The sequence below is a fragment of the Petaurus breviceps genome, unplaced genomic scaffold, assembly GCF_028583685.1.
Source record: "Petaurus breviceps papuanus isolate PSGF00001 unplaced genomic scaffold, PetGlider_PUasm1.0 91133, whole genome shotgun sequence".
NCBI classification, from domain to species: Eukaryota; Metazoa; Chordata; class Mammalia; order Diprotodontia; family Petauridae; genus Petaurus; species Petaurus breviceps.
The window spans coordinates 26108002-26121686 of NW_027187419.1; positions in this window are offsets into that span (position 1 = coordinate 26108002).

Sequence of the window (13685 nt, forward strand, 5' to 3'; positions counted from 1 at the left end):
GGAGATCACTGAACACTGAGTGTTGAGGATGTGATTGCCATGGTTAGACCCTTACTTGAAGAAGATTAAATTGGTTGCCAAGGGGAGTATGCATTTGAGACTTTTCTGTTACTCTGACATACTTTTCTTTTTTTACTTTAACTCCTATAGCATTTTGAGCCTTTAACACCTATTTCGGTATTTAGAATATATTGTCATTATTGCCCTATTATTCCATGTTTTCTTGACTAGTAATTTGGCTTGAAAGAGGGGGCTTTCCCCTAAGCTTCATGTCTGAGTAGAGATGGAACAAAAATAAGTACTTATTTATTAGTGCAATTTATGGGAAAAAAGGAATAATGCCAATGTATTATGGAACAGTGAAAATATATTTTTTATATTGCTGTGCTATTTGCTCATATTTTAGTGATTCCGGGGAATAAAGTAAATCAGGCAGCATGTGAAGAGCTATACAGAATGCTTACTGTTAATTTAAGATGACAAGAAGTTAAGTTTAATTATTAAATATTTGTGCATTTGTGTTCTAAATAAAATTTCTTTCTCTCTCAATGATTTTTGATAGTAAATAAGACAATTTTATAGCCAAATTTAGATACATTCATACATATTGTATCCATTTGTTTGGGAGTTTAAAAGCAGAGTTCTCTGGGTGCATTGTCATGTTACTGTCAAATAATATTTCACCTTCATCATTTCTATTGCTATTCTCATGGTCTTTTCCCTACTTATTACCATTTCTGGATTATCCAACTCTAAAAATAATCCAAGAGACATAAATTTAAATAATGTTGAAGTACCATCTCATCTTAAAACTGGCCAAAATACATAAAAAGCAACAAAATCCAATACTGGCAGGGTTATGAAAATGAACAAAAAAAAAAAGTATTCACAGTACAATTGTATCTTACAAAATAATTTTAAAGAGTATTCTGTTAGTAAAAGCTACTCAAAAAAAAAGGATGTTGTCCCAATAATATCAGCTAGAAATATATTCTGAGAATATTATTAAAAAATTAAAAATACACAAGTTAAATTACCAATAAATTGGAGGATTAGGAGCATTTTCCAGTCCTCAAGAACTTTCAAAACTTCCTGAAATAACAATAAAAGGTAATCTCCACATGCCTTAATGCCAAGAATAACAAGGAAATTTGATGAATTAATATAAGAAATGGCTAATCCCTCTTTTTTTTTTTTTAGCTTTTTGGAGGAGAGAAGGCAGGGCAATTGGGGTTAAGTGACTTGCCCAAGGTCACAAAACTAGTAATTGCTAAGTGTCTGAGGCCACATTTGAACTCAGGCCCTGCTGATTCTAGGGTCAGGGCTCTATTTACTGTGCCAACTAGCCACCCCCTAATCCCTCATTTCTAACATGGTTATTCACCACAGCCTCTTCCAATAGCCCCTCTCTCTGAAAGGATAATATACCTCTTGGTTCCAAAGCTTACTGACATATGACTCTTTTTATATTTATTTATTTATTATTATTATTTGCCTTTTAGAGGGCAATTGGGGTTAAGTAACTTTCCCAAGGTTACACAGCTAGTTGTTTTTTTTTTTTGGGGGGGAGTGCAGTGTTAAGTGTCTGAGGCTAGAACCGAACTCAGGTCCTCCTGACTATGGGACCAGAGCTTTACTCACTGCGCCACCTAGCCACCCCCATATGGCTCTTTTTATTAATGGAATTCAATGTCCCATATTTGCATATACTTCAGACTGAAGCTAACATGAAAGTTACTACATGCAGAATCAATAGAATCTAGAAGTACAGGGGACTAATCTCTACCAAGAATGAGAGAATCCATGCCAATAGGCTTTCAGACCTGGGTTGTGATCATTCATCTAATAAATAACATTTTTTAATTACTTACTAAGTCCCAGGCATTAAGTTAAGTGTTGAGAATACAAAGAGGCAAATGACAGTCCATGCCCTCTAGGAGTTCATAATGCAGCAATTTCCTTGTGATTACTAAAGTCCTTGCCTGTCTTTATCTTACTCCAGTCTTCCCCACATCAATCTCATAACAAACAACAGACTTCAATTCTACTGCCCTTAATATAAAGGAAGAGGGAGAGGAAGAGGAAAACGTAAGAATTCACTGCCTAGAGCTTCAGTTTGTCACAAAAATGCTAAAACAAAGAATTAAAGAACAAAAGGGACCTAGGAAGGGAACCTTAATTTATAAATGCCTGCACCAAGCCTCTCAGAAAGGGAATGTTAATTTATCTATTTAGCATCAGTTCTAAAACCCTAAAATCATTTGAGTTAGAAACTGTGGCAGGTAAGAAGTTAATTTCCCACTGTGGGAGGAGTCTCAGACAGTTTTTAGTTTCAGCCTTCAGGAAATTCTACATCAAAGCAAGAGGAGTCAGAAAGTGAATGATAGGGAAACATAAAGAAAAATGATTAAATTTACAAAAGGTTTCATGATGAAGAAGACTCTATAAAGAAAGTATCACTAAGAAAAATACAAATTAAATTAAATCTGAGCATTCACCTCCTAGTCAGCCCATCAGATAAAATGACAAAAGAGGGAAATAGTCAATGTCGGAGGAATTATGTGAGAAGATAAAAAGAGCAGTACATTGTTAGTGAACCTGTAAATCTGTATAGCCTTTTTAAAAAGCAATTTGCATTTGTGCAGATTAAAAAAAATCAAGTAAAATGACCATATGCTTTAACCCCAAAATTACATTATTAGGGAGTTTCTTTAAGGGACTTAATCATTAAAAAATTCCCAAATATACCAGAGTATATATGAGTTAAATAGATTTTTTAAAAATACAGACATTAACTACAATAACATTGTATGTTATTATTATTATACAATTATTATATTATATATTATATCATATATATATATTATATTATACAATTATTATTATTATACAATGGAAATGGAAAGAATAACGACCACAAAATAAATGAAAGGGAACATTGTCAAAATTAAAAAAAAAAACAGTCCCAAAGAAGTTATATGAGATGATACATTCTTTGTGTTGCTGTAGGATCCATGACTATCATGTTGTATATATTGCAAACTTTTTTGACATATTGTAGCTGCAAGCACCCTAGCATACCCAGGATGGCTTTTGGCACAGGTTCGTAGATCTCCTTTTCTAAAGGAAAGCAAGTTAAAATGGATTAACAATCTTGCTTTAATCAAACAAACATCATTTACCTAGTTCAGGGGAAAAAGTCAAGCACCCTGGACTTCAGAAACAGAAACAGAAGTTATAAGCAGACAAAAACAAATACACAGAAATAGACCAGCACACAGGGCTTCCAGCTGTCTGACCATTATATCTATACCTAGTTAGTTACCAGAGAGGGAAGCACCAGCATTTGGGTTTTCAAAGCCAGGTGGTTCAATGGCTGCCCAGAGACTTATCTGGCCAAATCACACAACTTCGCAAAGTGAGTCCCAAAGCAAAACCTCACATCAGGGTATATATAGTGTTCTCCTGGGTCAGAGAATGTCACAACACTCTTGACCCACTGCCCAATCACAAAGTAACAAGATGTGGGCATACCTGAAAAACAAACCTCCTGCCATAGGCTTCATGTGACCACATTCAGCCTATTAAGGGGCAGAATATATTTTCAAATCAGGGAAGGTTCTCAGATTCACTTAAGCCTATCAAGGGGCCAAGGGGCAGGGAAGATCTTCAGATTCCCATTCCCATTACACATATCAATAACTCTTATTCTCCTTTTAAACAATTCTTCCTAGGTTTTTCTTTTATTTTTGTCTTTTGCAAACCACAATTGCTCTGTTAATAGGAGAGTATACTTAAAGGAATTTAGATCATCAAAAACATAAATCATTTTCCAAACAAACAATGTTATTCAAATATAAAAATGATAGAATTAGTTGCAATTGGGAAGAAAAAAATATATAAAAAAACTTTGAAGTAGGATAACCATTTCACATTTCACAATAGTTATATAAATTATAATATACATTTTTTACTCCAAAATTCCCCTAAAGCTTCATCATCCTATGGAGTAGACTAGTTGCTAAACTATATGGTGGTGGAACATAAAGCAAGTCTGTGTGTTCATTTGTTTTTTTTTTTCATGTTAGGTAAGTTTTGAGTATTTTCCAATATTAAAGAGCATTAATTTTTTCATCTAAGTATGCAAAGTTGTTCATCACTAGGATTTTAATTGATCCTTTGGTAATGAATTATTTTGCCATCATCATGAATGAAATGCAAAAAGAATGTCCCTTAGTCCTGGATGGCCCCATTCTACCTTTTCAGTGATAGAGGAAGAATAGAGAAAATTGGGGAAAGAGGATGATAAGAAACAACATATTTTAGACTTTCTATAACTTTAACTTGGTACTTCAAATATGAGAGGCTGTTTCAATGACTCAGAAGTGGATATACTGCTAAAGAAGCAGAAAAACATAACAGTTGAAATTTTTCCTAAACTGAAAGCAGAAGGAGGTTGTAGGGCAAAGTAATCATGGTTATATGCATTCATTTAAAAGGCAAAAAAAGAACTGGATGAACTTAACATTATTGTTAGGATGAAGTTATCAATATTTACTGCTGTATGGGATATTTATATATCTTAAATTTAAGTATTAATGATAAGAATGTAAAAGAAGACCACCTTGAAAACATCACACCTTATAATTAGTCACAGAGGATTAAGATGTATGTAGAAAAAAAAAACTAGAAAGAACTAGGAAGATCCAATCAAATGAAGTTGAGTGCATATTTCAAGTTCTGAAAATGCATTTTGGGAAGGATTTTGTTGTGTCACTGCCATTTTTTATTTTGCTTTGTTTTTCTTAAACATATTTTTGTCTATATTATTGAATATTTTCCAATTAAATATATCTTTTAAAACTTTTTTAGTGGGAGAGCCAAGATAGCAGAATGAAAGCAGGGATTCATCTGAATTTGCCCATAAATTCCTTCAGTTACCTCTAAAAAGTGAATCTGAACAAATTTTAGAGTAGCAGAAACCACTAGGAGGGAGTGTGTGGCAGATTTCCAGCCCAGGTCAACAACACGGAAAATCCACAGGCAGGATTTGCTGAGATGGAAGGGGCAGAGCACAGAGTCCTGTGCATGGAGCACATGGGCTACACCAGCACAGACCTGACCATAGCAGATCCAGAGTAAGGCCGGACAAAATGACTCACCCATCAGAGGGGCAAGTCCCAAATCTCTCACTGCCAGTCAGAGGTTTGTCTGACATGGGTAAGAGACAAGTACAGGGCCTGCATCAGCAGCAATAGCTACTTGTGGAGCTATCAACCCACAGTCTAAATGGTTGAAATCTCCTACCTGAACTCCCAGGAGCCAGGATGGCAGAATAAATCATAACTGTTCTTCTCCCTCTTTGATGACCTGGAAAAAGCAAGAGAATATTGCCTCAGTGTAAAATCCTGAAATAGTGGAACCAGCTGGAGGTTTGGGATATTTACAGGAAGGTGTGGCTGTGCTGTGGCTGTAGAGGAACAGTGCAGGATGGGAGGTGTCCCCGCAGGAGACCCCAAAACTCAGGGGAGGGGAGGTGGAGCCAACAAGCACTAACACCAGAATGCCAGTTGTGCCTTTGCACAACCATGGGAATCAGGAGATACTAGCATGGCCCAGCCACCAGTGGCTGAGTCTGCCTAAGCTCTTGCCAAGGCTTGCCATGGCGAACAGAGCTAACAACCTGAAGCTGCCAGACTACCCCTCCCCCACACCTCACACTGTTCACTTCAGTGTCACAATGGGGAAACCAAAAGTCCTGGCTTTGGCCTCAGTCTAGGCATTCACCAGCCAATTCCAGCTCAGCACCAGATGAACTGCAACATTATATAGCCTCTAACTGACAGAACCAGAGGCTAAAGCACACAAAGTCAGTTACCAGGCCTCTAATTCCCATCACAAGAAGAATGGGTCAGAGCCCTCTGAGCCCCTGAAGCAGAGATCCACTTTAAAAGCCAGGAAATAGGCAATCACAGTGGGCAAAAAACAGGCTAGAAAAACAAAGACTTTAGAATCTTATTGTGGTGAAAGGCAAGAGCAGGTTTCACATTCACATCACTGTAATGGGCATATAAATTTATGTTGTTACCATCTTTCTCAGATTGTATTGTGTAAGATCTCCTCTGCCTCTAGGTTAAGAGCAGCTGGAGCTTGTGGTGGAAGGCTTGTTTTTCAGGAGATACTTTGTGATTGGGTAGTGGGTCAAGAGGGTTGTTAAATTCTCTGAGCCGGGAGAAGGTTATATAAGCCCTGATGTGAGACTTTGTTTTGGGGCTCACTTTGAGAAGTTTTGTGTGATTTGACCAGACGAGACTCTGGGCAGCCTTTGAGAGCACCGCCCCCCAGCCCCCGCTTTGAAAAACCCAGATGTTGATGCTTCCCTCTCTGGTAATTGACTAGGTATGGATGTAATGGTTGGACAGTTGGAGGCCTGTCTGCTTGATCTGTTTCTCTGTCTTCTTGTAATTTCTGCTTGTAACCTCTGTATACTCTGAACTTTGGAGTGCTTTTTCGCTGAGCTAGGTATATGATATGTTTGATTGATTAAAGCAAGATTCTTAAACCATTTTGAGTTGCTTTCCTTTAGAAAAGCAGATCTAGGAACCTGTTGGCAGCCACCCTGGGGATGCAGGGGTGCTTGCTGCTACAATCACATTGAAACTACATCCACATCTGAAGTCTCAAAAGGGAGTATGAACTTGTCTCAAGCCCAAAACATATTCTTGGAACAGCTCAAGAAGAGTTTTAAAAGGCAAATTAGAGAGGTAGAAGAAAAATTGACTAGTTATTAAAAAAAATACAATTGGCAATATGGAAAAAAAATACCTAAAGCAAACAACTCCTTAAAAAGTACAATTAGCCAAACAGAGAAGGAGGTTCAAAACCTAAATGAAGAAAATAAATCCTTGAATGTAAAAACTGGCCAAATGGAAAAGGAGGTACAAAAACTGAGGAAAATAATTTCTTTAAAATTTAGAATTAGACAAGTTGAAGTGAATGACTCTATGAGGTATCAAGAATCAATCAAACAAAATCTAAAGACTGAAAAAATAGAAGAAAATGTATAATATCTCGTTAGAAAAACAACTGACCTGGAAAACAGACCCAGAAGAGAATCTGAGAATTACTGGTCTACTGGAAAGCCATGATAAAAAAAAAAAAGAGTCTGGACAGTATCTTCCAAGAAATCATCAAGAAAAACTGGCCTGAGGTATCTGCATTTCAATTGCTTTAATTTACTTTTTATTTCAGTGTCTTTAATCTTAGACATCTTTAGAATCTTTTCCATTGATCTGTGTGATTGTACTGTAGGTTTTTAACAGCATTTTCTTCCTCTTGTCATCATTTTCAGCATTTTCATGCTTCTTTGTATTTCTCTGTGGTTCCCTTTATAACTCCTCCAACTCTGATGGTGATTTTGCCCCTGGGGCTGATCCTCAAAACTGCCTTGGGCTTCTCCCATGTTTGGGGATGTTACTTTTTATCAGTCTGGTTCTCTGACCCACATAGCTTCTGAGGGTACAAAAATGGCACCTGATAGATTATGTTTATTTAGTTTTGTTTCATTCATGCTCACTGTTACGTTGCATAATGGTTCTCTGCCCTAGTTCCCTTTCATCTTTAGTTAACTAATTGAGTGGAGTCAATGTCTGCCTATTTTAAAGAATTTGGGGAAGATTTCATAGGATGGGTATTCACAAAAATATTTTAGTCTCCTTGGATTATGTGAATCCAAAATCAACCCCCAAAATGAGGAAACATGAACCGCCATACCACTGTCTTTACCTTATAGCAACTATATGAATGTTGCTCTACCAATTGTTGCCACAAGATTATGAGGAAAATAAAGGGTAAAGTTGAACCAACAAAAATATGAAAAGAAGAAATCCCTGAGAGAGTTTCAAAGCATAAGCTCATAGGTCATTTTATGTATCTTGAAAAAACATGAATTCTGGGGAAAAGGTACTGAAGTAATTTGTCAGAGTTGTATTTAGCCAAAGTTTATTCATAAAGATGTTGTCTTGTCTGGGATTCATGCTTTATTCTCTTGTGTAATCAGCTATAATTGTTCTACCTTTGGCATCATCATCATCATATAACAATAATAGTTATTATTTTATTTTAATTTTTTCTTCTTTATACTAAATGAGCATTGCAGAAAATGTCTGGTCCTTCTTCTTGTTGGTCATGTAATCTGGAAGTCTGTGAAAAACTTATTTAAAGAAATTATTTTTGCTATCAATAAAAACAGAATCATCACAGACAGGGACATTACAGTCCTAAAAGGAACTAAAGGCTAGACTGAAATACACTAAAAAGCTAGGGAAGACCAATTAGACTAAGGTTTTTTTGTTTTGTTTTTTTCTGTGTGTATGTGTGTGTGCTAGAATTTTTTAAAAATGAAAAAGTACTTTCCTTCAAGGAAATTTAATGCTATCAAGAGGAAATGAGATTTACACATACACACACACACACACACTCACACACATACACAAAGACATTTACTAATATATACTTATATATGTATATATGCATACATATATACTCATATATTCAACATATAAATATATTTTTATAAGTATATGTGTGTATAGGCATATTGCATATATAAATATACGCATATATATGGAGAGAGAGATATGACAACTATATCCTATATATTATACTAGAAATGTTAATTATAAAAATAAGACAAGAAAGAGGAATTGAAGAAATAAGAATATGCAATGAGAAAGCAAATTTATACCTCTTTGTGGATGATATGGTATACATAAAGAACTCTAAAAAAATCAGCTAAAATATGAGTTGAAACAATTAATGTTAACAAAGTTTCAAAATATAAAATTAGTCCACATTAATCATCATCAGCACAAACACAGACCTATGTGTATATGTATATGTGTAGATAAATCTCTATCTCCGCATATATGTTTATGTATGTATGTGTGTATTTATCTTGAGCAAGAAGAGATAAAAAGAGAAATGTAATTTAAAATAAGTGCAAACAATATACAATAATTGAGAACCTACATGCTAAGAGAAACCCAAAGACTAGATGAACACAATTATAAAACACTTTTAACACAAATAAAGTCAGATACAAACAATTGGAGAAATATTAAATGTTCATGGGTAGGCCCAAACCTTTATATAAAAATGACAGTTCTAAATGAATTAACTTATTTAATGTCACACCAATTAAACTATCAAAGAATTATTTTAAAAAGCTAAGAAAAATAATAACAAAATTTGTCTAGATGAACAAAAACCAAGAAGATGAAGGGGATCAATGAATAATAATGTGAAGGAATGAAGCCTAGCAATACAATATTTCAAATCATATTAGAAAGCAATAATCATGAAAACAATCTGATATTGGCTAAGAAACACAGTGCTGCATCAAGGTAATCAGTTAGGTATACAATACACATTAGTAAATGATCATAGTAATTTATTCTTTGATAAACTCAAATATGCAAATGTGAAGGGCAGGAACTCACCATGTGACAAAAATTTTTGGGAATACTGGATAGCAGTTTGGCAGAAATTAGATATAATTTCACAGTGTAGAAGAAAAATGAGGTTAAATAATGGGGTGATATCATAAGAAAATAAGGGAGCATGAAAAATGTTTACCTCTCAGATATATGAATAAAGAGAGTTTATGACCAAAGAAGAGATTAACAAAATAAGAAGTAAAATGGATAATTTTGATTATATGAAATTAAAAATATTTTGCACACAAAACAATGCTTCTAAAATTTAAAAAGTAGGAATTAGGGGGGTCAGCACAGAAACCCAGCAGATGACAGGGGTCAGCGCAGAGGCCCAGACACCAGGGCACACAGAGGCCTGGAAGAGGCCTGATCAATGTGGCGGCAAGTTGACCCACCAACCACAAGGGCCATTGCCAGGCTTATCACTCACTGTAGGGCCAAGACTGGACAGAGCTGGGTAAAAGCCAAATGCAGGGCCCCTGGCAGTGGCAGCAGCTACTCCTAGGACTACCAACCCACAGCCTGAAAATTTAAAAAGCCCCTATATGGACTTCCAGGGACCACAATGGCATAGTGAACCCTGGCTGCACCAATACCCTCCTCTTTCCCTGAAAACATAGTAATTATTCTCCCAACTCAAAACTTTAAATAGTAAAAGCTTGGAAACCCTAGAGGAAGGGCATGGCTAGGGCCCTGCCTCAAAATGGGTAAAAAGCAGACTGCAAAGATAAAGACTCTGGAGTCCTACTATTGTGAGAGGGAGGAACCAAATTAGAGGGAGAAAGTGTTGACTCCACACCCACAGCTGAAGCCTCAATAGGGAACTGGTCTCAAGCACAGAAAGCATTCTTAGAGGAGTTCAAAAAGAACTGTGAAAACCAAATTAGAGAGGTAGAAGATAAAATGAATAATTCTTTTAAAATCAAAATTGAAAAATTAGAAAAACATTACAATGAAGAAAACAGCTCCTTAAAAAGAAAAATCTGTGATATGGAAAAGGAGCTTCAAAAACTAACCGAGGAAAGTAATTCTCTAAAAACTAGAATCAAACAAATTGAAGCAAATAACTATGAAGAACCAAGAATCAGTCAAACAAAGCATCAAGAATGAAAAATTAGAAAAAGAGGTAAAATATCTCAATGGAAAAATTAACTGACCTGGAAAACAGATCAAGGAGAGATAATCTGAGAATCCTAGGCCTACCAGAAAATCATGATAAAAAATTGAACCTGGACAACATCTTCCAAGAGCTCATCACGGAAAACTTCCCTGAGATACTAGAACCAGAGGATAAAATAAAAATAGAGAGAATCTACTGGTCCCCTCCTGAAAGAGATCCCAAACTGAAAAGTCCTCGAAATGTTGTGGTCAACCTCCAGAACTATTAGATAAAGTATAAAATAGTACAGGCAGCCAGAAGGAAACAATTCAAATATCATGGAACCACAGTGAGGATCCCACAGTATCTGGCAGCTTCTAAACTGAAAGATAGGAGGAACTAGAATATGATTTTTTACAAGGCATAAGAGCTTGGGTTACAACCAAGGATCACCCTCCCAGCAAAACTGATCATATTCTTCCAGGCAAGGAGATGGCCATTCAACAATTTAATGGATTTCCAGATCTTCCTGAAGAAAATCCAGAGCTCAATGGATAATTCAACCTCCAATTACAAGATTCAAGAAAGACATAGAAAGGTAAATCAGGAAAACACACACACACTGTTATTTAATAAGAGCAGACTGTTTGTAGACAAATAAAGGGTGTGGGGATAAATTATACAAAATGATGATAAACCTTATTAAGGGCTACAAAAGGACTGAAAAAGGAAGAAGAGGAAAGAATGAAGCAGAAAAGGGTAAATTATGCCACAGAAAGAGGCATAAAATCAATATAGCAGAGGGAAAGAAGGGAGGGAAATGAGCATTATATGAGCATTTCCCTCATTGGTTCTGGTGCAAGGAGGAAATAACATGACCAGTTAAGTATTGGACTCTAGCAAGAAGAAACACAAAAAGAATCATAACAGAGGAAAAGAGGGGAGGGAGAGAAGCATTGCATCAGATCTGTCCTTGTCAATCTTGGTTGGGGGAAGAAATAACAAACTACATTAAGTATAAAAATCTATCATACCCTACAAACAGTAGGAGGGGGAAAAGACTACCAAAGGGGGGTGCTTAGAAGGGAGGGAAGAAGTAAGGGGGAATAAGAGGAACAGGGAGGGGGGCTGATAAGAAGGGAATACTGAGGGAGGTGGTGGTCAAAAGGATAACTCTTAATGAGGGAAAGAGAGGAGAGAAAAATAAAAGCATAAACAGGGGAGGGAATAGGATAGAGGGAAAGAGACAGATAGTAATCATAACTGTGAATATGAATGGGATAAACTCTCTCATACAACAGAGGTGGATAGCAGAATGGATCAAAAACCATAATCCTACAATATGCTGTTTACAAGAAAGCCATCAGAAACAGGGGGATACACACAGGGTAAAGGTAAAAGGCTGGAGTAAAATATATCATGCCTTAGCTAAAGTAAAAAAAGCAGGTGTAGCAATTCTTATCTCAGACAAAGCTAAAGCAAAAATAGATCTAATTAAAAGGGATAAGGAAGGAGACTATATCCTTCTAAAAGGCACCATTAATAATGAAGCAATATCATTACAAAACATCTATGCACCAAGCAGTACAGCATCCAAATTCCTAAAGGATAAGTTAAGGATGTTAGAGGAAGAAACAGATAGCAAAACCATACTAGTGGGAGACTTCAATCTCCACATCTCTGACCTTGATAAATCTAACTGCAAAATAAACAAGAAAGAAATTAAGGAGATAAATAGAAACTTAGAGAAGATGGATATAGTAGACCTCTGGAGAAAATTGAATGGTGATAAAAAGGAATATACCTTCTTCTCAGTGGTACATGGCACATATACAAAAATTGACCAGGTACCAGGGCATAGAAACCTCACAATTCAATGCAGAAAGGAAGAAATATTAAATGCATCCTTCCCAGATCATGATGCAATAAAAATTCTATATAATAAAGGGCCATGGAAGGATACACTAAAAACTAATTGGAAACTAAATGACTTAATTGTAAAGAATGAGTGGGTCAAACAAGAAATTATAGAAACAGTAAGTAACTTCTTTCAAGAGAATGACAATAATGAGACAACATACCAAAACTTGTGGGATATAGAAAAAGCAGTTCTTAGGGGAAATTTTATATCCCTGAATACATACATAAATAAAATAGTGGAAATGGAGTTCAATAAATTGGGCATGCAACTGAAAAACCTAGAATAAGAACAAATTGAAAATCACCAATTAAATACTAAATTAGAAATAATGAAAACCAAAGGAGAGATTAATAAAATTGAATTAAAAAAACTATTGAATTAAAAAATAAAACTAAGAGCTGGTATTATGAAAAAACGCTAATAAAATTTATAGACCTTTAGCCAATATGATAAAAAAAAAAAGAACAACAACCAAATTAGGAGTGTCAAAAGCACAAAGGGTAGGGGTGGCCAGGTGGTGCAGTGAGTAAGAGCACCAGCCCCAGAGTCGGGATAACCTGGGATTGAATCTGGGCTCAGATACTTAGCACCACACCCAGAAATAACTGGCCATGTGACCTTGAGCAAGTTACTTAACCCCAATTGCTTAAAAAAAAATAAAGCACAAAGGGTGAATCTAGCTCCAATGAAGAGAAAATTAAAACAATAATCAGGAATTACTATGCCCAATTGTATGTATATACATTTGACAAGCTTAGTGAAATGGACAAATATTTACAAAAATACAAGCTTTCCAGAGTAATTGAAGAGGAAGTAAACTACTTAAATAACCACATATCATAAAAAGAAATCGAACAAGCCATCAAGTAACTCCCTAAGAAAAAATCTCCAGGGTCAGATGGTTTTACTAGTGAATACTACCAAACATTTAAAGAATAATTGACACCAATACTTTACAAACTATTTGGGAAAATTGGAGAAGAAGAAGTCCTACCAAATTCTTTTTATGACACAAATATGGTACTGATACCTAAATCAGGAAGACACAAAACAGAGAAAGAAAATTACAGGCCATTTTCCTTTTTCAATTTTCTTTTTCTTTCTTTCTTTCTTTCTTTCTTTCTTTCTTTCTTTCTTTCTTTCTTTCTTTCTTTCTCTCTCTCTCTCT